Raw genomic sequence first — 24,721 nt, 5'->3', positions numbered from 1 at the left:
CTACACATTGTTGGTTGCCTATGTTATACCTGTTGGTTTCTGTTTCCTTCACTGTGCAGCGAAATGCTTGTCACGGGACATTGTTTTGCATTCCACAGTTAGAGTTACTGTTGGGTTCTCACGGGAATGTGAGACTGGATGTGACGTTCACTGGTTTCCTGTTTTTCACTGTTCTCTCAGTGTTCTTTGTTTCCGAGAGGATTTGTTTCTCTGCTCTCGCAGAGGCAGGATGCATGTTTGTATTCTCTCAGCATAGAAGTGTAAATAAAGTTAAGAATGTGGCACATACCGCTTATCCTTCCGCTGTGTGGACTACTCTGTTTGGGCTCAAGATAAGGTGAGCCAGTATCAGCTCCAGCTTCAGATGGGCCGAAGCTGGTCAAAACCTCACAATACCTCCTCAATATATGCATATACTGCAGCCTCTTTTACTCCTTTCATTTCACTAGTTCATATTCAGGAAGCAGCAGATCTCTAGCAGTAGAAGAAGGGAAGAGCTTCTCTTTTTTTATTCCCATATTCTATCTAGGATTTCTGCTAAGCACAAGGAGGTCTCTGAGCCAAATCCCCCAATGACAGCTGCTCCATTATTTTGGATCCTACATTACCCTTTTCCATTACCCTTTTCAATTTAACCACTTCATATTTATGCATCAACAGATTCCTAGTGGAAGGTAAAAAAAGTTAATTATGGCATGAAATATCAATTTTGTGAATACCCACCTGTGGAATCTTGTAAAGACCTAAGACATCTGCCATGGATGAGGAGGTGTCAGAGCTAAGTCCCCCAATGACTCCTACTACATTTTTCTGAATGCCACATTTGTAGTTGGGGACAAAGTGATGTGATTTAAAGAGCAGATCCAGAGTGGTTTGGTAGGCCATCCTTGAATCAAAATAGCTATCATAGATGTGGAATCCAAGAGTGACATTGGGCAAGATCTTGGGGTTCTCATTGATCTCATCAACAGCAAACACCAAGGCAAGGATGTGTTGGTAGAACTTTGTTATCACCCTACAAATGAAGTGAGTTACCATTTCATGAGGGAATTAAACAGTGCTTGAAATTCAGAACTGAAAGAGTCATCTGCCTGCCTATCCACCTCTATCTTGGCTTCTTAAAACAAGCTGTAGGCAATTGACTGAGGAGGTGTGGCAATCGATCAAAGCCTTGTTGGAGGATAGAGAGACACTATTCCTTTTATCATTCTGAATAGAATTTCTAAAGCTTTTCTAACAATATATCTTTTTAGGTGAGATGACCAGAACTGTTCACAATGTTCCAAGTGTGGTCACACCAGAGATTAGTAGAACTGCATTATGATATTGAAGTTCTGTTTCCAGTCCATTGAGGGCTGCTTGCTAGAATGAATTTGCCATTTTCACAGCTGCTGCACACTGGGTGCACATTTTCACTGAGGTATCTACTACGCCTCCAAGGTCTCATTCCTGGTCAATTGCCACTAGTTCAAATGCCCAACGTTTATTCGTGAAATTAATATATTTTTTGCCTGAATAAGCCTCATCTTACACTTGCTTATACTGAATTGCCTTTCCCAGTTTACTGCCTCTGCCTCTGCCCCTAATCTGCAGTCTGGAAACTGCTTTGTGTTCTCACTCTCTCTCTCTTTTTAACAACTGACAATTTGGTATCATCAACAAACTTGACTACCTAACTGCTTGGCTATATGTTACAGGGCATTTTTTTGTTTGTTTGTTACCCACTTTTTCTTTTCCTGCTCTCTCTTTTCTGTGTCTTTCCAGGAAAATGTGAAACACCTTCCAGAAAAACCTTTTTTTTAAAAGGTTCTAAAACTATCCCCCCAAAAGTGATCATAGTAATTTTCTGTAAGATATAAACATATAAAGAACACATAAAATAATGCTAATCACAATTTACTTACACTGGAATGTCAATAAAGACCTGAGAAGGGTGTTTCTTGAAGGAAAGCTTGGGGAATATGTAACGGATAAGAGACACTATTCCACCAATCACAAGGTCACCTTCTTCATACCATTCATGTGGAATATCCACAGGATTATTTCTACTGCAAACAACAGTATGCACTTGGGGCACCATGTTGGGAAGCAGCAAGAGAAGCAGAAGCAGTAACATACTGATCACAAATATCCTTCTACACATATATTCTCCTTTATCTCCCTAGAATGTTGTCACTATCATCAGCCTGACCTGTATAGGAAGGATTTGGTGACAGCCAACTCTGGCAATGCAGTACATAAATGGACAGGTATCCACCTTCTCATTAACTTCAACACTGTCACAAAAAATTCAGTGAATCCCAAATAAGCTACAGTGATTTGAAATCTGTCCTTTACAATGAAAGAGGGGGAAATATTGAAATAGCAGAGCCTGTTTTGATTTTTTATTTCACATTCTGCCTTCTGAAGCTTTGCCAGGTGGATTGATTATAATAATTTTAATAATTACAGGGGAGATAACCATTTGTGCAATGTTTTTGGACTCTATGGTGCATCATCAGTAGGAGAACTGCCAAACTAAACATATCTGTCACATCACAGAATCATAGACTAGGAAAAGACCTCCAAGGTCATCATAGTAAAAAAACCCATTTATGGTCTTCCTATAATACCTTGCTTAACACACACTCTCCTGTGTAACATTGATCAGACACTCCCATCCACCCTACTAAGTGGATATTTGGGGAAATGTGGGAGAGAGTCATAAGCATATCCAGATGTTGGAACCCAACCCAAGTCTAACCCCTTTTGAAAAAAACAAACAAAGAATGAAGCAATGTGGCATGCATGATCACATCTCTGCCATCATTCTCTCACTCTGGGGAAATATGTAATTCAGACAAATGACAGGATGGTCCCATCCATGTAAATTGTAAACCAATGATAGACAATGTTGTTCACTCTGAATTTTGCTGCATTACAGCTTACTTCATCCCTGATAATAAGTTGTAGTCCAGCAACAACTGGAGGGGAACAGATTGACTACCTCTGGTGTAAGGGAAAGTTTGAAGTGCAGAAATAGGCTTCCTCTCTGATGTGATCTTTATCTGCCAGGGATGTGTCATATAATAGATCCTTTTGAGTCTGGCGCACTTGCTAAGGCAAGAACCATGATTTCCCGACTCCTATGCAAACCTCACATCAGTCCAGAAATGAGATTCAAGGAGTTTAGGTGTTCTGGTTCACCCTGAGAGCTTTTAGATTGGTTTGAGGTGTGTCACATGATGTGTCATGTGATGCTGCCTGGCATGTGCTGGGTAGGGGTGGAACACACAGAAGGTAATCTCTGTTCTTGCTCGTCCCAGCCCCAGCCCCAGCCCGGCTATTGGACAGCCAGACTGCTGGGCTGCAGCTGGGACGAGTGAAGCAAGATCATACATGCGTGTCCCAGCTACCACCTGGCTCCTGGGCTTCCAGGCAGAAGCTGGAGCTGAGGTGTGTGGAGAGCGCCCAGCCGTGGTGAGGCGTGGCATCCCCCTAAACATTGGGGAAGTTGAAGCCCCCCTCTGCCCCCTATACCTGGTGCCACTGATTGTTCTTGGGTCCTTACCACAGCAGAAAGTGAATCTCTTCATTGCTTAACTGCCTCTACTTAGTGGTCTTTAACTCCTTTAGTTTCTGGACTCACAAAGCCAACCATATACACTGGTTTGGTTGCTATTGCAGTTAGGCAGAGGGTGGATAATAAGGCATCAAAATTGAACTAAAACACAATTAGCTTTTAATACAGGTGCTTTTGTAATGTGGCAATAGAAACAATGACTGTGAAGAGATCTTTTAAAAAAGAATTTTATTTTAAAACAGTTGAGTACTTAAACTGAAGAGCACACAAATATAGCAAGACTCTTCCCTCTAAACAGTCCCTAGATTTGTTCATTGAATCAGACAACCTACTCTGCCTCACACTGCTATTTATATATATCTTATTTCTCAACCTTCCGGCCAATCAGAAGCATAGTAGAGTTCCGCTTAGGTTCCCATTTGTCCAAACTATAGTTGGCTCTCTTGTGTATTTTTATGTATTGCATAAGAAGCGTTTCAAGGAAACAATCATTATCCGAAAAACAAACACAACAAGATAGGTGACATCCACTCATGAGTAGAAAATACTTCCATGACAAGAGAAAGGAAGAGTCATAGCTCACCAGCATCTTCTTGTGCTTATGATCAAGATCAACTCAACACGAGTGATCCAAAATCCTCCCAAATAGATTGAGTAACACTCTCACTCACTATAAGGCAGATTCTGATGTTCTCCTTTCCCTTTCCCCCACTCTGCAGTTTTCTAAGAATTCCCAAAAACTGCTCAAGAGAGTTTCAGAACATCTTGGGAAAATATGGGGGTCACTCTGTGGATGCAGGAGAAAGAGAGTATAGGATGGCCATTGTACAAGCAGACTTTCACTCCTGCAATGCTGAGGTATCAGTTTAAAGTTTTATTCCATCACAGAGTGTCAATATATTTACACCAAAAACGTTCCTATGCTGAATACAGAGAACATGATAAAAAATCTCTTATATTATTCATCTATTTTCAGATATCATTTCTCAGACCAGCACAGTGAAACTCAACCTGGCCAGAAAGACTACAGAACCTAAGTCTCAAAAGAAATGACAGCCTCTTCTACCATTTATATCTTTCTCCGTATCAGTTGTTCTCTGTTGTTCAGGTCAGGCCTCACCACAATAATGTAGCATTTTGGGAAAAAGATGCAACCCAGCAGGCCAGCACTGGAAGCCAAGATGGAGAAGATCTCCACAGCCACCATGTATTTTCCTCTGGTGCTCAGATAAGTTGGAACAAACGAAAGCCAAACACTGCAAAAGACTAACATGCTGAAGGCAATGAACTTGGCTTCATTGAAGCTGTCTGGCAACTTTCTGGCTAGGAAGGACACAGTGAAGCTGACAGTGGCCAGGAAGCCCATGTAGCCCAAAACACAGTAGAACATGAGGACTGAACCTTCATTACAAAGAAATATGATTTCTTCAGTCATTGAGTGCATGTCCACATCGGGGAATGGGGGAGAGGTTGCCAGCCAGAAGACACAGATTCCTACTTGAACAATGGAGCTGGAGAGGACAATGGAATAAGCCAGTTTTTTGCCTACCCATTTCCTGATTGTGGATCCTGGCTTGGTAGCCATGAATGCCAAAACCACCGATATGGTTTTGGCCAAGATGCTGGAGAGGGCCACAGAGAAGACAATGCCAAAACTTGTTTGTCGGAGAAAGCAGGTTGCCTCCTTAGGTGTTCCAATGAACATCAAGGAGCAGAGAAAACACAAGAGGAGGCAGAGGAGGAGAATGTAGGTGAGGCTTCTGTTGTTGGCTTTGACGATGGCAGTGTCCCTGTGATTAATGAAGATGCCAAGCACAATAATTGTGATCAGAGAGAATAAAAGTACAGAGAAAGTTGAAACAATTGCCAAAGTTTCATCAAAGCCCAGAAAATTTGGTCTCTTTGAAATGCATTGATCCTGGTCTTCGTTTGGATACTGACCTGCAGGGCACCTGACACATATTTCCATCTCTGAAAATACAATGTACAAGAAAAATGAAAGAACCATGATTATGCTAAAGAATTTTGTTATCAGAAATGTGGGAGATTTTATGAAACCAAACATAATTGTGCATAACTGCCAGTAAGTAACCCCTGTTAAGGGACACAGAGCTGTAAGTTACTATAAAGAGTGAGTCAAGCCCTTCACATTTTCTTCAATTCAGGAAGCTGTTTTTTTCTTTGTAGTTCCCTACACATGTTGGACTTTATTCTTAATTGGTATTCAGTAGTTATTACCCAACATGAAGTCCACTTTGCATACTGTTTTTCACCTGGAAAAACTTCAAAACTCCTAGCCTGAATGCTTTCGCCCTAGATGCTTCACAAATAAACCCATGTTACAAATGTGGATAAGCTATATGTTTTCACTGGTGCTTTTCATTTTTCCTCAGAACCTCCAATACTGCATAGTTAAATGAGAGAAATATTACAGCTGAAATCTTGGGAGCAAGAGAGGTGATTTTGACAGGACTTTCACCCTCACTCCCCCAAATCCTGCTCCTAAAGAAGGGGCCACCACTTCTATTCCACCCTAAGTTAGTCAATGTTGGTGGGAAAAGTCAATACCTCCGTTTCTAAAATATGTTCTTCCAGATTTGTTAAGGATAACATTATATTGATTTTATCTATAAACCAAGAGAATAATATATCAAGCCATAATTTAACCATTTTCTCTTCCAGAAATTTAAAGACAAAACTGCCCAGAATTTACTAAAATAAATTGTATAGTTTGGTATATGCTAACACAGCATCTCTCACCCTTCTCATTTGAGAACATCTCATGTGGACACGGATCACAATCATAACAGCAAAACTTCTCCCCCTCCTTCTTTCTCTTCCCATAACCAGGACGGCAGTTGGCATTACATAATGAAAGCGGTGGTTCCTATCCAAAGATATAAGAAAAGGTTAATATTAAGAAAATGTTTGGGGCAAATAAATCTAACATAAGGTGATCTATCAATAAATAATGTGAAATCCATATTTACACAGGTGAAACGTCCTTTGGAAGAAAACTTTCTTTTCCCTTCCAGTGAATTACAAATTTAATTATGTATTCAGTGCAGAACTGCTTCCTCCCCCCACTCACACCCCATCTTATTGGATAACTATGAATGTTGCCATTTGAGAGCCAGTGCAGTTATTTTCTCACCTGAGTGAAGCCACTGTGCCATTTGATTCTATCGGCATTGATGATGAGCTCTTTGCCAGGAGGGGCCTGAGGATCCAGCCTCCCCACTTTGACCCTGACATATGACCTGTTTCGGAAAGTGACTAAATTTGTAATATCAAAGCCAGCTGCTAACTCTCCATATTCATTTAATATGATTTCATCACCACCACTGTTGTTGAATGAGATCCTCTTCAGAAACGAGTGGACCTAGATGAAAAGAGAACCACAAGCTCTATAAAGGCAGGAGAAGGACATTTGTGTGTGGGACTCCCCAGTCCAGAAGGGAGTAACTGTGTCTCTAAAGGTTGGGTGTCCAGAATTTCCATAATCTCTAAAAATGTCCAGGGAAATCCATACGTATGGCAACCCACATTGGTATTGCTGTAATATTTTTGTGCGAAATTGGCAAAAAAGCTCAATAACTCTTGGTAAAGCTTTTCAGCCTGGATCTTCACTGTTTGAAATACAGCAAACTTCAGTTCTTAAGTATTACTATTATTATTATTTCATCTTATACACTGCCCTATACCCGGAATCTAACGGCGGTTCACAACAAGGCCACAACATATAAAATCAAACCAAAAGCACATAATAAAATTATGGCACACTTAAGCCACACGTTTCTAAACAAAATCTGTATCCCCAACCAAAGCATGGTTCAGATTTATGTTACTGCCCACCACCCCTAGCATATAACAATTGTCAATTTAATTGCCGCTTGATATTTAGGACGAACCTTGGTTCTAACAGTTCAAATAGTAGCTGTTTCTTGAGAGATATTAGTGTTTCAAGTATTATTATTATAATATAAAATCAACCCAAAAGCAATAACCCAATAAACCCAACAGGAGTTGCTGTTAGTCTATTGCTTATGAAAGCACATGTCATTTAAATTATTTTTATTCATTTTCTAATACCCAACTTGGATACCACAATATTAATTAAGGTTTATTTTTATCGAGGTTTATTCTTTTATTTCTTTATTTATAATGCATTGCCAGGACACATAATACAATCAAGGCAGTGCACAACACTGAACACTTCATAAACCGAACACTTTCTAGCAGGAAACTTTACCTGCCAAGGTTCCAAATTTTGATGAGAGAGTCTGTCTCCACCTTCTATTCTTTTGTGGATGGTTCTAGCTGAATACATGATCTGTAAGGCATGTGCCAAAGCATAGACAGCATTATAGATACTGTAGCTGTGGCCAGTCATGCTCATTTCAAAATATGGTGCAGGAAGGCTCTCCAGCTTCTCCCCTCCGGTACATGTGCCATCAATGTATTTTGACACAGAGGCGTTTGAAACTGAACAACCAAATGCTTGTTCCCATAAATCTTTGATAAAACCATTTCTATCTTCCCAATAAGGGTTTACTTGTTGAAGAAAGCTTTGGAAGCTGTGAGTCTCCTTGGAGTGGATAGCAAAGGAGATAGCACCATGGAACATTTGTAAGTTGAAGTCAAAATCTTTTTGAAACTTATCTAATATGAAATCAAATTGAGCTGTTGTAATCCACACTTTTCCTTCAGGTAACTTAATATGTTGATGATATATTAGCAGAATTATCTTCATTGTCTTTTCAGTCCTTAACAGCCATGCAATAGTTTGACTTTCTCCATATATAACAACAGCATTTGCTTTGCTCATTATGAAAACTCGTGTGAATAGCTTTGAGAAATGCACCAAATCGTCTACCATATTAAGCATATTATGTTTGAAATGCAGATGGTACTCAATCGTTTCTGTGAATGCAGAACAGATCTGATTCTTGAAAAGCATTGGCTCAATAGTCTGTAGGAAACGTTCTCCAGCTTCATTATCTGTAGTGATGAGCCCAACCCATTTCCATCTGAAATACAAAAGTAACTGGATAATTCCCTGATACTGAAGTCCTTCATTGGGGACCATGCGGTAAAAGGAAGAGAATTTGATTTGATTATCCACGGCTCTTTGAAATGAACCATATGAAATCTGAAAAAAAGAAAAAGCCAAACTGTTCAAGTGGAAACAAGAACTTACAATGCACTCATTTATCTGAATATAAATCCTATATACCCAAATGTACTCATATTAGGGTCAATGCCAATCTCTGTACATGGAAAAATGCACAGAAATAATTGCACTTATTAATTTCTGTAGCCATTCATTCTTAATATTATTGAGTCATCACATTTGTACACATTGATTGTACAAATCCGAGTATTTGGTGCATTTATTATTTTTGGTTGTTACTGCTTTCTGCACTAAGTGGATGATTTAACAAAACTCCAATGTGGAGCTGGAGCAACAGAAACCACTGATCCTGCTCTTTTGTTCTATAACCCTTATAGCAGGGGTCAGCAACACTGTATGTTGTAGCAGGATTGGTATCTGAGAGCAGCAAGGAAGTAAAGAATTTCCCTGAGCACCCTGGGTACTTATGAAGTAGTGGGGAAATCAGGCTAATACAAATGTCTCTGTAATATAGGCCCTGGAGAAGGACATGCTCTACTGTTTCTATTTGTCCTGAGTCACAGGGGCATTGTCTCTCCAGGTAGTCAATCTTCCTGTATTGACCTTCAATAACGGCCGAGGGGAGGGCATGACATTGAGCCAGGGTGAAAGCCCTTCGGTGTTTAGGGACTTCGAGTTTACTTAGATATGCTATAGGGGAGGCAAAGTACCTGGTGGATTCCTTGGCAAGAAAAGTTGGAGTCCTGGCTAGATCCAATTGGCTCTCTGTGTCTACTACACATGTTTAATGAGTGCTTTAGCCTGAACATATCCCATGCTAAGTAGAAGACCTGGAAAGAAGCCCAGGGATGAGATTTTAGTTGCCACTGCCTTTTTCCACATGGATTGAAAATCATCATTCATAGTTAGTGGGGCAAGGCCATGGGGAAATTAAGATAGTTTAAGCCAGTCATTGAGTCTGGTCACCCACACTCTAGCCTCCACTTTTGTGAAGCCTGTCTCAAGTCTCAGAGTAGCATTAGAGACACATTTTGGAACTTGAAGGACTGACCTTAGAAATTTGGATTGCACAAGTTCTAGTGGTGCAAAATTAGAAAAGGGACCCAACTGGGCACCATAGAGAAGTTGTGCTATAGGCTTGGCTTTAAATAATTTGAGTGCTGCTGGTATATAAGGACAACCTCTTGTTTTAAAAAATTTAAGAATTGCTGGTAAGCTTCTCCGAACAATTTCAGCAGCATAGTCCCCATGGGCTTTCCTACTGACAGTAGAATGGAAGACTACCCCTAGGTATTTGAAGCAGGAGACCTGCTCAATCTTGTGGCCATCTATGCTCCAGGAGTGGCTCCTAGGCCTTTTGGCAAATGCCATGATTTTAGTTTTCTGATAATTAAGTTCTAGCTGGTCCTCATTACAGTACTATATTAATGTTCTCAGAGATCTTTTGAGGCCAAAAGGTGTTCTTGAAAGTATTGCTGCATCATCTGCATAGAACAGGACAGAGATGTGTCTTCCAGTTAGTTTTGGGGAGTGAAAGTTTATGTTTTGGAGATGGTCCACCATGGAGATGATATAGAAATTAAATAAGAGTGGGGCCATTATGCAGCCTTGCTTGACACCTTTCTCAGTTTTAATGACATTGGTGAAATTGCCCCGAGGGTTCAATAAACATGTATTGAAAGATTGTTGGACACCCATACACATTGTTGGATGCCCATGTTATACCTTCCCAATATATGCATATATTGCAGCCTCTTCTACTCCTTTCATTTAAGCAGTCCATATTCATGAATCAGCAGATTAATAGAGGAAGAAAAAGGGAAGTGTTTATTTTTGTGTGAAATCTCTCCCACCGCCCCCCAAATCTTACCTGTGGAATCTTGTGAAGACCTAGGATGTCTGCCATGGATGAGGAGGTGTCAGAGCTAAGTCCCCCAATGACTCCTACTACATTTTTCTGAATGCCACATATGTAGTTGGGGACAAAGTGATGTGATTTAAAGAGCAGATCCAGAGTATTTCGGTAGGTCATCCTTGAATCAAAATAGCTATCATAGATGTGGAATCCAAGAGTGGCATTGGGCAAGATCTTGGGATTCTCATTGATCTCGTCAACAGCAAACACCAAGGCCAGAACGTGCTGGTAGAACTTTGTAATCACCCTGCAAATGAAGTGAGTTACTGTTTCATGAGGGGATTAAACAGTGAATGAAATCTAGATCTGAAAGATTCACCTGCCTGCCTATAATGAAAGGACACAGCTAGAAAGTTTAGTCATGAATGAAGTCTTGTTAACATTATTTATTATTATTATCAAAATTTCTATACCGTCTTTAATCTGAGGATCAGAGGGTGGTTTGCCATAAAAAACAACAGCACCAAAATAGGCATGACCACTTATTTACTATATTTTTATACCATTTTTTATCAAGGAAGCTCAGATCCCTTTATCCTTGAATCCTAACAACAACTCCCAGCCTGTAGGTGACCCAAAAAATGGAGATATGAACCAAGAGCGCTTGTGTGCAGGTCTGTGTCTGAAGAAACAGAAGGGCTGGTGGTTGGAGCACAGCCATGTAAATCATGGCATAAACCATGTATGTGTGAGACTGTATTAGGACACTGCAATGTGGTAGTAGCATTGGCGCAGAAAGCTTACCTTTCTGCCATGACTGTGTTCACAAGTAGCCATCTGACAGAGCTTTTCCAAGTGGTGAATGGAAAGTTGTCATCTGGCCAAGAGGGGTGTTTCTTTGACATCTTCAGAAGCCTGGTATAATGATTTTAAGGCAATTTATAGGGAAAATCTCTCAAATTTAGGCAAGTGAAATGGTATGCAGTGGGCTGCCTTTTCCAACTTTACTGAATCTACATTGCCTATTGCTTCTTATAAAAAGGTTCTAAACCCACCCCACTGCCGCCCAAAAAGCACACATAAAATAATGTTAGCAACCATTTACTTACACTGGGATGTCAATAAATTCCTGAGAAGGGTGTTTCTTGAAGGAAAGGTAGGGGAATAAGTAAAAGATATGAGACGCTATTCCACCAATGACAAGGTCACCTTCTTCATACCATTCATGTGGAATATCCACAGGATTATTTCTACTGCAAACAACAGTATGCACTTTGGGCACCATGTTGGGAAGCAGCAAGAGAAGCAGAAGCAGTAACATACTGATCACAAACATCCTTCTACACATATATTCTCCTTTATCTCTCTACAATGTTGTCACTATCATCAGCCTGACCTGAATAGGAAGGATTTGGTGACAGCCAACTCTGGCAATGCAGTACGTAAATGGACAGGTATCCACCTTCTCATTAACTTCAACACTGTCACGAAAAATTCAGTGAATCCCAAATAAAATACAGTGATTTGAAATCTGTCCTTTACAATGAAAGAGGGGGAAATATTGAAATAGCAGAGCCTGTTTTGATTTTTTATTTCTCATTCTGCCTTGTGGAGCTTTACCAGGTGGATTGATTATAATAATTTTAATAATTACAGGGGAGATAACCATTTGTGCAATGTTTTTGGACTCTATGGTGCATCATCAATAGGAGAACGGCCAAATTAAACATATCTGTCACATCACAGAATCATAGACTAGGAAGAGACTTCCAAGGTCATCTAGTCCAACATCTTGACTAAGACAAGAAATTGATAAGTAAAATAGCCCGTTTATGGGCAGGAATCAATCCTCTTCCTATAATACGTTGTTTACACACTCTCTCCTATGTAACATTGATCAGACACTCCCATCCACCCTACTAAGTGGATATTTTGGGGAAATGTAGGAGAGAGTCCTAACCATATCCAGATGTCTGGACCTAAGTGAATACAGTCTAGCCACTTTTGAAAAAGAAACAAAGAATGAAGCAATGTGGCATGCATGAGGACATCTCTGCCACATTCTCTCACTCTGGTAAACAATGTAGATCAGAAGAATGACAAGATGGTCCCATCCATGTAAACTGATGATAGGTAATTGTTCCCTCGGGATTTTGCCGCATTACAGCTTCCTTCCTCCCTGATAATAATGGTCTGTTATAAACGGATGGGAGTTGTAGTCCAGCAACAACTGGAGCAGAACAGATTGGCTACCTCTGATGTAAGGGAAAGTGTGGTTTGGAGAAATAGGCTTCATCTCTGACGTGATCTTTATCTGCCAAGGATAAGTCATATAATAAATCCCTTTGAGTCTGGCACACTTGCTAAGGCAACAACTGTGATTTCCTGACTCCTATGCAAACTCCAGATCAGTCCAGCAGTGAGATTCAAGGAGTTTAGATGTCCCGGTTCACCCTGAGAATTTTTAGATTGGTTTGAGGTGTGTTTTTGAGCATTGAGTTTCTAGTGAGAGACCCATATGATTTCCAATTTGGAGCACTTTTGAATGCTCCACTCCCATTAGTTTGTGGAGGTGCAAAAGAGGTGGGTAATTATCTACATATTATGAAGACAACAAATGAATACATAGATGTTCTGGCTTCAAAATGAGTCACACAAATAATGATGCATGATTTAACAGAATTAAAGTCCACAGGACTTTGTCACTTTCCATTCATTTCTTAAAAGAAACAGTGTGTGTAAGGATTATGGTTGGGTTGGTAATTAGCATAGAGTCATTTCTTAAGGGACTTCTTTCATATGTGATGGCAAACCTCTTCAGTTGGCTAAAACAATTCCAGTGAACAGTGCCTAGATCTGTTCCGTAAATCAGACAAGCTACTCTGCCTCACAGTGCTATACCTCTTATTTCTGTACCTGTATTTCTGTTTCTCTACCTTTGGCCATTCTGAAGCATAGTAGAATTCTGCTCAGGTTCCCATTAGTCCAAACTATAGCTGCCACTAGAGGAATTTCCTGGAGAAATAAGTGTCCAGTGAAATTAGTGTCCTGGAGGGAATTTTGGGAAATCTGCAAAATGTCCAGGTTTTTGCCAACAGAATCAGGAAGTGTGTGTTTGATTAACACCTGTGCTAACACCTTTTATGTTTATGTGAGTCATAATCACTTTTAACTATTAGCTTTTATCTCTTTGATCTCTAAGTCCTATGTGCCTAATTTTATTTTTTATCATATGCTGGTCTGCGACCGTAATAAATTTTAATGATGATGATGATGATGATGATGAGTAACACTTTTTGCCTTATTTGGGTGAATTGCTAAAACAGCTCAAAAGCTCAACAACCTTTGTGTCCAGATTTTTACTTCTTGAAATATGGCAACCCAAGCTGACCTTCTTGTAGATTTTTATCCACTTCAAAAGAAGTGTACTACTGGGCTATAGCTCAGAAAACTCTTATTTTTATTAAAGATAGTAGTGATCAACCAGCAGATTGGAAGAGGCATTAATGGGGTACAAGGCATGGAGGAGGCTCAGGAGGCATCAGGCTTTGACATTCTCCATGGAAGACATAGTTGATGATCAGATAGGTCTCAAACTACAAACAGGTTTTCCAGCATGGTGCCAGCCTCCGCTTCTTGTGTGATATTAGTCCCTAACAGCCCTACATCATTCTGTGCCATACAACCCAAACCAGAGAAAGCCATGGCTACTCCAACTCAATATGACTGATGCCCAAATCTTTCCAAATAAGCATAATTTGGATGGAGACTTGGCTGAATTTAGAGGATGGTCCTGATAGAATGAGCAATGCTCTGACTCAGTATAAGGCAGCTTCCAATGTTCCCCTTCCCCTTTCCTCTCTCTCCAGATTCCTAAGGACCCCCACTTCTGCTCAGGAGTTTCAGAACCTATTGCGAAAGTGGATGCGGGAGAAGTAGAGTGAGGGAAGGTGTAGAAATTCAAAACCACCCATAGCTTCTTTCATACATGTAATCACAGTTCATTTACACCTCATATGTAACTATGCTGAATACCAAGAACATAAATAATAGGACAATCTCTTCTGTTATTTTGATCTTTTCAGGTAACTACCTTTCTTGGAAAACCACAGTTAAATTTTCATACCAACAGTCTACACACAGAAACAGCAAACTATTCTGTTATATTTACATCTTTCTCCGTATCAGCTGCTCTCTGTTATTCAGCTCAGGCCTCACCACAATAATGTAACACTTAGGGGAAAAGATGCAACCCAGCAGCCCAGCACTGGAAGCCAAGATGGAGAAGATCTCCACAGCCACCATGTATTTTCCTCTGGTGCTCAAGTATGTGGGAATAAAAGAGAACCAAACACTGCAGAAGACCAGCATGCTGAAGGTGATGAACTTGGCTTCATTGAAGCTGTCAGGTAACTTCCGGGCTAAGAAGGCCACAGTGAAGCTGACAATGGCAAGGAAGCCCATGTAGCCTAAAACACAATAGAACATTAGAACTGACCCTTCATTACATAAGAATATAATTTCTTCAGTCATTGAGTGCATGTCCAAATCTGGAAATGGGGCAGAGGTTGCCAGCCAGAAGGCACAGATCCCTACTTGAATCACAGAGCAGGAAAGGACAATGGAGTAAGCCAGTTTTTTGCCTACCCACTTCCTGATTGTGGAATCTGGCTTGGTAGCCATGAATGCCAAAACCACTGAAATAGTCTTGGCCAAGATGCTGGAGAGGGCCACAGAGAAGACAATGCCAAAAGCCGTTTGTCGGAGGGGGCAGGTTGCTTTGTTAGGCATTCCAATGAACATCAAAGTGCACAGGAAACACAAGAGGAGGGAGATGAGGAGAATGTAAGTGAGGCTTCTGTTATTGGCTTTGACGATGGCAGTGTTCCTGTGCTTAATGAAAATGCCAAGTACCATAGCTGTGAAAAGAGAGAATAAAAATGTAGAGAAAGTTGAAATAATGGCCAAAGTTTCACGAAAGCCTAGGACGTTTGTTTTCTTAGGAATACACTGATTCTGCTCCTCATTTGGATATTGATCTGGAGGACATCTGGCACAGGTTTCCAACCCTGGGGGGAAAAAAGGTTGTATGACAATTGGAAACAATCCAGAATATGCTTAAGAGTTGTTTTTTTTTAAAAAAAAAATCAGGAGTACCCTTAGCATATTGTTTCGATGAGGAAATGTTTCAAAACTTCTAGTCCAAATGCTTGTGGCCTTGATGATTTGATTATAAAGTCATGCATGAAATCTGACATTTCCTATATGGGGAAAATATGCTTTTAGAGATCTTCCTCCATTTTCCCAGAACCCCAGATTAAATGAGAGAAATATTACAGCTGCGATCTTGGCAGCAAGAAAGTTGTTTTTTTATCAAATTTAAATCCTGTCCCCAAAGATCCTTGTTCTTAGAGAAATGTCCACCACTTCTATTCCTTCCTCCCTTCCCCAAAGGTAAGAGTTTAGTGTCTTCCAGGACAGAATGCATGTACAAATTTTATGTCTTTTTACAGTAAAACAGAGGGGTGGGTCTATACTCATGGAGTATATTGTTAAAATGTGTTATTAAAATGTGGCAGCACAGCTGTGAGCCACTGTCAATGAGAAATTGCATTAAACATTAGAGAATGTTACGTAGATACAGCGATGGAAAAGCTTTACATTACAAATTAGCTCACATCTTCATGGTATACTCTCTTGAAGGTTAAGATAATTTCTTCATAGTGGCAGCTATTACAGAGACAGAAGGGCGATAATTATACTATTGTTAATAAAAAGGTAAAGAACCCTTGACAGTTAAGTCCAGTCATGAACGACTCTTGGGCTGTGGTGCTCATCTCGCTCTATAGGTCGAGATAGCCGACATTTGTCCACAGACAGTTTTTCTGGGTCATGTGGCCAGCATGACCAAGCCGCTTCTGACAAAACCAGAGCAGGGCACGGAAACACCGTATACGTTCCCGCCGGAGCAGAACCTATTTATCTAGTTGCACTTTTTGGCGTGCTTCTGAACTGCTAGGTTGGCAGAAGCTGTGAGCGAACAAGGGGAGCTCACCCCGTCGTGGGGATATGAACTGACCATCTGCTGATCAGCAAGCCCTAGGCTCAGTGGTTTAGACCACAACGCCATCCGCGTCCCAATACTATTGTTAATAAACAATATTAATTGAGACCATACAGAGCAACCCTCATTGCCGATTTGCTCAGAATTTACTATAATAGCTTGTATGGCATCTCTCACCCTTCTCATTTGAGAACATCCCATGAGGACATGGATCACAATCATAACAACAAAACTTCTTTCCCTCCTTCTTTTTCTTCTCATAACCGGGAAGACAGTTGACATTACATAAGGAAAGGGGTGGCACCTATCCAAAGGGACACAAAGAGGTTAATATTAAGAAAATGTTTTAGGGGATTCATCTAACATCAGTAAGTAGGAGGGCCAGAAATGTTAACTGTAGGTGCCAAAACAGCACATACACAGTGGGAGAAAAAGTTATAGTTCTAACCATCATACAAACACAAGAAGATTACAATGTTCATACCTAGATTGACCATTGCTACAACCATCAGATAATTTGATCTAATACACTACTGGTTATTTCTTTTTATGGTACTACAGCCTCATGCTCTTTGCTGCTGCAATTTCACTTGACATCCCCTTAGTGAGCTTCAAGGAGTTGGGATTTGGAGGTAGTGAATTACTGTGGTTCTGCTCCTATTTGGACAGCCCTATCACTTATTCCATTGGAAAAAAGAGAGGCAGTGAAGATGGTGCAAGATGTATTGGGGTTGTGGTGGACTGGCTTTAGAAAACCAACTTCATAAAAAGCAGGGAACTACAATACAATGTGTACATAAAATAAGTTGGGACTTTTTCAAAAAGAAATATTTCCAAAAAATTTTCCAATGACTTTTTTAAAAAATATATGATTTTGTAGGCAACTAATGCTGACAAGCCTTGGATTGAATAAATCAGAAACATTTGTTAAACTATAGCAGCAAAGATCCTTTTAATACACTTATATGAAAAAGAATATCTTGATACACAAGGAATTGGGAATGGGATTTAGCAAATATTTGGTTAACAATTCTGGAAAGAAAATAGCTGTGGGCATTAAAATGTTCCCAAAATGTTTATTAGTGTGAATCCGAAAGAGAACTATCTTAAGTTAATATCCCAATGGTACTTAAATTTACACATAATTTATTTATTTATTTGTTGAGCTATAATGGAATTCTAATACATATCTTCTGAATTTCTAAAATACAGTGGTACCTCGGGTTACATACACTTCAGGTTACAGACTCCACTAACCCAGAAATACTACCTCGGGTTAAGAACTTTGCTTCAGGATGAGAACAGGAATCGTGCAGTGGTGGTGCAGAGGCAGCAGGAGGCCCCATTAACTAAAGTGGTGCTTCAGGTTAAGAACAGTTTCAGGTTAAGAACAGACCTCCAGAACGAATTAAGTTCTTAATCTGAGGTACCACTGTAATAATGCCTTTCTGGACCGAAGTACTGGATATTTCTCCTTCAGAAGTCAGCTGTGATTGAACTTTTCCCAGTGCTGTTTTTCTTTACCAATACATATGCTCAAAACAAGAACAATCATATTGCCACATTTAGTTCTTGTAAAACTCAGAACTGCTTGTGAGGATATACAGAGGTGTACCTAGACTCCCTTGTGCCCTTGTCAAGGAGATATATCAGTGCCTCCAATGTTGGGAAGGACCATGGAAGACTTGGCTAGTTGGCTGGCTTCTCCCTCCACTGAGCTCAGCTATGGTTGGCAGCAGAGGACAATGACAAGCAACTGGATTCCTTCACTGAGGCATTGAGAGCAGCCTGCATGCCTTGCCCTCAGCCGATGGAGTATATGAATGAGCAGCCAGGCTAGTAACCACTCTGAGCAAGGCATGATTTGGGGGGCTCCCCCTGGGCCTGGGCCTGTGGCAGCAGCCAACCTGACACACAATTACGTACATCCTGGCTTCTAGCATTCCAACTCGACACTAGAGTTTCAAGAAGCAAGAGAAGATTACAATGTTAGCAATCTGTCTAATGCTACTAACCGGAAAACCACCTTGGACCAACAAGCATGTTGGACAACACTGTCTGATAACCATTGGTCCTTCTTGGTGTGACATGTCTTCTGTGCATATTGCTCCTTTTGATGACGTGTTCATTTGTTTAATTATTAATACAATTATTAGTAGCATCATTATTAGTAGTGGCAGCAGCAGTTGGGCAGCACCTCCTTTTTCACCTCAAGTGGCAAAACTACATGCCCTCCCACAGTGATTTCCTTACCTGAGTGAAGACTCTGTGCCATTGGATTCCGTTCCTATTAATGATGAGTTCTTTGCCAGGAGGGGCCTGAGGATCCAGCTTCCCAACTTTGATCCTGACATATGAATTATTTGGGAAAGTGACCAGGTTTATAATATCAAAGCCAGCTGCTAATTCTCCATGTTCATTCAATGTGATTTCATCCCCAGCACTGTTGTTGAATGAGATCTTTTGTAGCAATGAGTGGTGCTAGGTGGAAATAGAATCAGAAGGCCTAGAAAATGTTGTAATAGTCTTAAATCCCAGAAGGATTTAAGTTATTTTCCTGCAGGAGTTAACCAGTTCAGTTCCCAATGGAGAGCACCCAAATTTCAGTAGCAGATACAGAGAGAGAGGGAAATCATGAATCAGCATAAACTCAGCTGTCAAGAGGCCTTTGGGAAGATACATAATGGAGGCATGAGGCTATAGGTGTTTTTGACACTGTCAACCATGCTATCCTGATGGACCGTCTTGGAGGGCTAGGAGTTGGAAGCACTGCTATGCAGTGGTTCTGCTCCTTCCTCCTGGGTCATGTCCAGAAAGTAGTGTTGGGAGTTGAGTGTTTGGACCCCTGGGAGCTCATTTGTGGGGTGCACCAGGGTTCTGCCCTCTTTCCCATGCTTTTCCACTTCTCATTTAAACTATAACCAGCGAAGGCAGTGAACATCCTCTTTGGGTGTCTGAAGGCAGTTGGTGGGTGGGTGGTGCCTAATGGATTGAGGTTCAATGCCAACAAGACAGAAGTATTGTTTCTGCAGGACAGGGGGAGGGTAGGTGTGTGGGGATTCCCTAGTCCTGAATGGGGTAACTATCCCCTTAAGGACCAGGGGAGCCGTTTTGGACTCACAGATGTCCATGAAGCTGCAAGTCAATTCTGTGTCCAGGGCAGCTGTCTACCAGCTCTACCTGGTGCACCAGCTGAGACCCTACCTGCCTGTGCACTGTCTCGCCAGAGTGGAACACGCTCTGCTTATCTCCTGCTTTGAATACTACAATGCACTTTATGTGGGGCTACCTTTGAAGTTGACTCAGAAACTAAAACTAATCCAAAACACAGCTGCCAGACTGGTGACTGGGAGTGGCTGCCAGGACCATATAATACTGGTCTTAAAGGAACTACATAGGCTACAAGTATATTTCCAAGCAAATTTAAAATTTTGATGCTGACCTTTGTAGCCCTTAGCCTCTTTGGTCCCGTATATCTGAAGGAGCAGCTACACCGCTATCATCCAGCCCGGAATAATTAACTGCCGGAGTCTAGTGGGGGGGGGGAGGGGGGAGACACCAACCTGACAGGTTTTTTTGTTGAACAAAGTGCATATAAAAAAAGGTTAGGGAGGGTAAAAAGAAATAAATTATGGGAGAACTGAATAGAAATGAAAAGGAATTGATTTAAAAAACAGGAAAAGATACAGTAAAACAGAATATAAAATTGTTACAGACCGAATTCTCAATGGTAGTGAATCAAGAAATTGAATGGAAGATTAAAATGCTAAGGCAGAAAAAAATTGAATTTGCAAACAAACCAGGAAAACTGCTTACTTGGCAATTAAAAAAAGAAACAGGGATTGAATGTATCCTTGAAAAAGACTAATGTAAAAAGGGAATGGGAGATCCATAAAGAGTTGCTAAGGGAAGTAGAAGAACAACTAAACCTGAAGACATTTAGTATCAGACTGGTTGCAATATCACCAATTCAATGATGTTTTTAAAATTGATTAGTAAAATGGGTTTAGTAAGGAAAGTTCAAGGTTTGAAAAAGAATTACTGGAAAACAATGTGAAGTTGCCTTCCAAAATGTGTAAGTTGTCGCTAGAGTGTCATACTAAAGAGGAAGAAATTAAATCGGTAATGAGACAAGGGGCAAAAGATATTGGGCACAATATCCAATTTTCATCTTGGGAAAAGTTATGGAGGGAGGATTTAAAGTTTGCAGCATGCTGTGCATTGAAGGAGAACTAGATGAAATTGATGTATCATTGATATTTTACACTTACAAAATTAGCAAAGATGTATAGAACGGCTTCAAATGAGTGGCTGGGTGGCATGCAAATGATAATTTTTGTTTTTGTTGTTGTATATTCTGGAATCCTTGCATTGTGCTTAACACTATAAAATGACATCATTACCCTCTCTAGTCAAACAGCCTAGCTCTGTTTGCTCAGATTACCATAGAAGCCTGACAATTTCATGCACATTATCAGATGATGAGAAACTATAGAAAGCCACAAGCACAGGCACCATCTCTGTGGGGCCCTGGGGCACAGGCACCCACAAATTGTTCAGTGAGGGGGCCAGGCCCCTTCAATATTCTGCAGCCAGAAGGGCTCCGATGGGCTCGCCTGCTACAGCAGTGGGCTCCTACGGAGCAGTGGGAGGGGGAGATGAAGCCCTTTAGAGACTCTGAAGGCCGTTAGGAGATACCCTAGAAAGGCCCACGGAGGTGGCAGCTGGGGCAGCTGGGGCTGCTCCCAATGTGTAACATCACAGGAGCGCGTGACATCACACACGTGCACGGGACACCCACAATGTGGGGAGGAACATGGTACAGGTGGCCCCAAGCATCATTTTTGACAACTTCAGATACATTCCACTTGGCCACTTGATGCCATTAACCTCACACAACAAGTTGTCTAATTCCGTGGCTTGCTCCATGGGGCAGGTCCACGTGCTTTTCATTATATATATATATATATATATATATATATATATATATATAATCAATGACTGTCTAGTTTAAAGCACTATCCCACTGTTTTGTGGGGAGCTGCCCAGAGTAGCTGGGGCAACCCAGCCAGATGGGTGGCGCACATATAAAAACATAACAAAACATCAAACATTAAAAACTTCTGGATACAGGGCTGCCTACAGATGTCTTCTAAAAGTTTTGTAGTTCTTTATCTCCTAGATATCTGAAGGGAGGGTGTTACCCAGGGAATGTGTCACTACCAAGAAGGCCCTCTGCCTGGTTCCTACTAGATAGATAGATAGATAGGTTTCAAAGCTGCTAGAAATGTTCAAAAATTGTTCATTTGTGCTATACTTTAATAAAATAGAATTGGTCTATGCTCCAGCTAAATCTTTGTCATTTTTGTATGGTAAAATCACAAATTTCATGGTCTGTTTTTTAGTAGACTAAAAATCCTCTACTTATTTGGGGCTACCCCACATTTTATTCGAAAAATTGCTTTGCTACCTTACAGTTATGAAAATTTTCAAAAGCAGGGATCCCATGGCTTAGCTCTTGAAAAATAGTGGAAACTCAGGAATTAGCTAATTAGGAACCACTGGTCTAATTAAATGCTAATTGAAATACTGGAACAGTGCCAGTTTAAATAGCAGCGGATTTTTAGAACAATTATTAAACGTTCAAGTACTTGTTGCTATTATGTCACTTATGAAAGTCTGTGCAATCTAAAGTCTGTTTAGTGTAGGAAATAAAATAATTTAAGGTTAATCTTTCATGTAGATATTACTACTAATTATTTACTTATAGATGAGTGCCAACTCACATTATAAATCAATACAGCGCACAACACTGAATACTTTGCAAGGTGAACACTTTATAAGAGGAAACACTACCTGCCAAGGCTCTACAGTCTGAGAAGAGAGTCTGTCTCCACCCTTTATCCTTTTGCTGATGGCTTCAGAGAAGTACCTAATATGTAAGGTGTGTGCCAGAGCATAGACAGCATTATAGATACTGTAGCTGTGACCGGTCATGCTCATTTCAAAATATGGTGCAGGAAGGCTCTCCAGCATCTCCTCTCCAGTACATATGTCTGCTGACCCAGTGGAATTTGAAAGTGAACACATGAATGCTTGTTCCCAGAAATCCCTGATAAAACCATCCGCATCTGCCCAGGAAGGCTTTACATTCCTCACAAAGTCTGAGAAGTCTTGAATGTCCTTGGAGTGAATGGCAAAGGAGAACGCACCATGGCATATTTGTATATTTATTTCAAAAGGTTTTTTAAAAAAAGCTAATGAGAAATCAGTTTGGGCTGTTGTAATCCATACTTTTCCTACACGTTGCTTCCTCTTAGATGGCGGCAATAGCAGCTGAATCATATTCCTTGCCTCTATAGCAATAGTTACCCACAAAATAGATTCTCCATATATAACAACCACATTTGCTTTGCTTGACATGAAAGCTGGGGTCAAAATCCCTGTGTCATCCAGCATATCCAGGATGTTACCCGTGAAATGCAGATGGCATTCAACTTTTTCAGTGAATTCTGAACAGATTCCATTCTGGAAAAGCATTGGTTCAATGATCTGCAAGAAACGTTCTCCAGCGTCATTAATTGGAGTGATGAGCCCGACCCATTTCCATCCAAAATGCAGAAGTAACTGGATGATTCCCTTGAACTGAAGATATTCATTGGGGACCATGCGGTAGAAGAAACCACGTTTGATTTGATCATTTGTGGCTGGTTCAAATGAACCATATGAAATCTGAAAAAGGAAAAATCCAAACCGTTCCATGTGAAAACAAGAATTCGATACACACTCATTTATCTGAATATACATCCTGTATACCCATATTTACTAATCTCTGCCATGGTGAACCCCCATTTACATAGAAAATATATTGCTCAAAAACCAAACAAACAATATTGCTCATTTAATTTTGTAGATATTAATTCTTATTATTATGGGAGTCATCACAGCTGCATACATGTACACACAGATTCTCTCCTTTCACTGGCTTCAACAATACTCTAAAGTGGACCAGGAGAAATACAAGCAATTGATCAGGATCTTTTTGTCTATAATCTTTAAAACACTTGTAGAGAGAGGTTGATGGCATTTCTACTAAGAACTCTCTTAGATCTCCTGGAAATCCTGAAGATTTCCTGGCCATTATGCATTTTATTATTATGTGACCACAATAAACCATATCCTATAAAAGTAAAATACCAGCAAATATTAAGGCAACTAAACAGAAGTCTAGTAATGCAGCAGAAGAACACCATATGGTAACACTATATCCCTCCCCAAATGCCTCAAAAATAACAAGAAATTTGTTTTCGATTAGCTTCTGAAAATGGACAGTACTAAACATCATCATACGTACACCGGGAGTGGATCTTATGATTCCTAGGGTGAGAGACATTGTTGTCTCAAGTTATTTATGGCTTTGTAAGCCAGCTTCAGGGGGACGTGGGTGGCGCTGTGGTTGAAACCACTGAGCCTCTTGGGCTTGCCAATCAGAAGGCCGGTGGTTTGAATCCCCACGACGGGGTGAGCTCCAGTTGTTTGGTCCCAGCTCCTGCCAATCCAGCAGTTCGAAAGCACGGCAAAAAGTGCAAGTAGATAAATAGGTACCTCTCTGTTCTGGTTTCAGAAGCGGCTTAGTCATGCTGGCCACATGACCCAGAAAAACTGTCTGTGGACAAATGCCGGCTCCCTCGGCCTGTAAAGCAAGATGAACGTCGCAACCCCAGAGTCATCTGTGACTGGACTTAACTGTCAGGGGTCCTTTACCTTTACCTTTTTTAAAAAGCTAGCTTCATCACTATGAATTGGGACTGGTATATCTCTCATGCAGCTAGGGCAGTGCTTTCAGGAATGATGTAATGTGAAATTTATCAAACTGGAATATTCAAACAATTTTCCATTAAATATACTGTACACACATTCTATAGAACCTGGGTCATTTCATGTACATTGTTGGGTACTAATATTATACCCCCCAAAATATATCCATATACGACAACCCATTTCCCTTTTCCATTTTACCACTTCATATTTATGTATCAACAGATTCCTATTGGAAGGAGAAAAGAGTATAAAATACCAATTTTTCAATAACCATATTCTACCTGT

Source organism: Podarcis cretensis (genome assembly GCF_951804945.1).
Source record: "Podarcis cretensis genome assembly, chromosome: 13".
Classification (NCBI taxonomy): domain Eukaryota; kingdom Metazoa; phylum Chordata; class Lepidosauria; order Squamata; family Lacertidae; genus Podarcis; species Podarcis cretensis.
The sequence above is the reverse complement of the archived record's forward strand: the minus strand, read 5'-3'. Positions refer to the sequence as shown.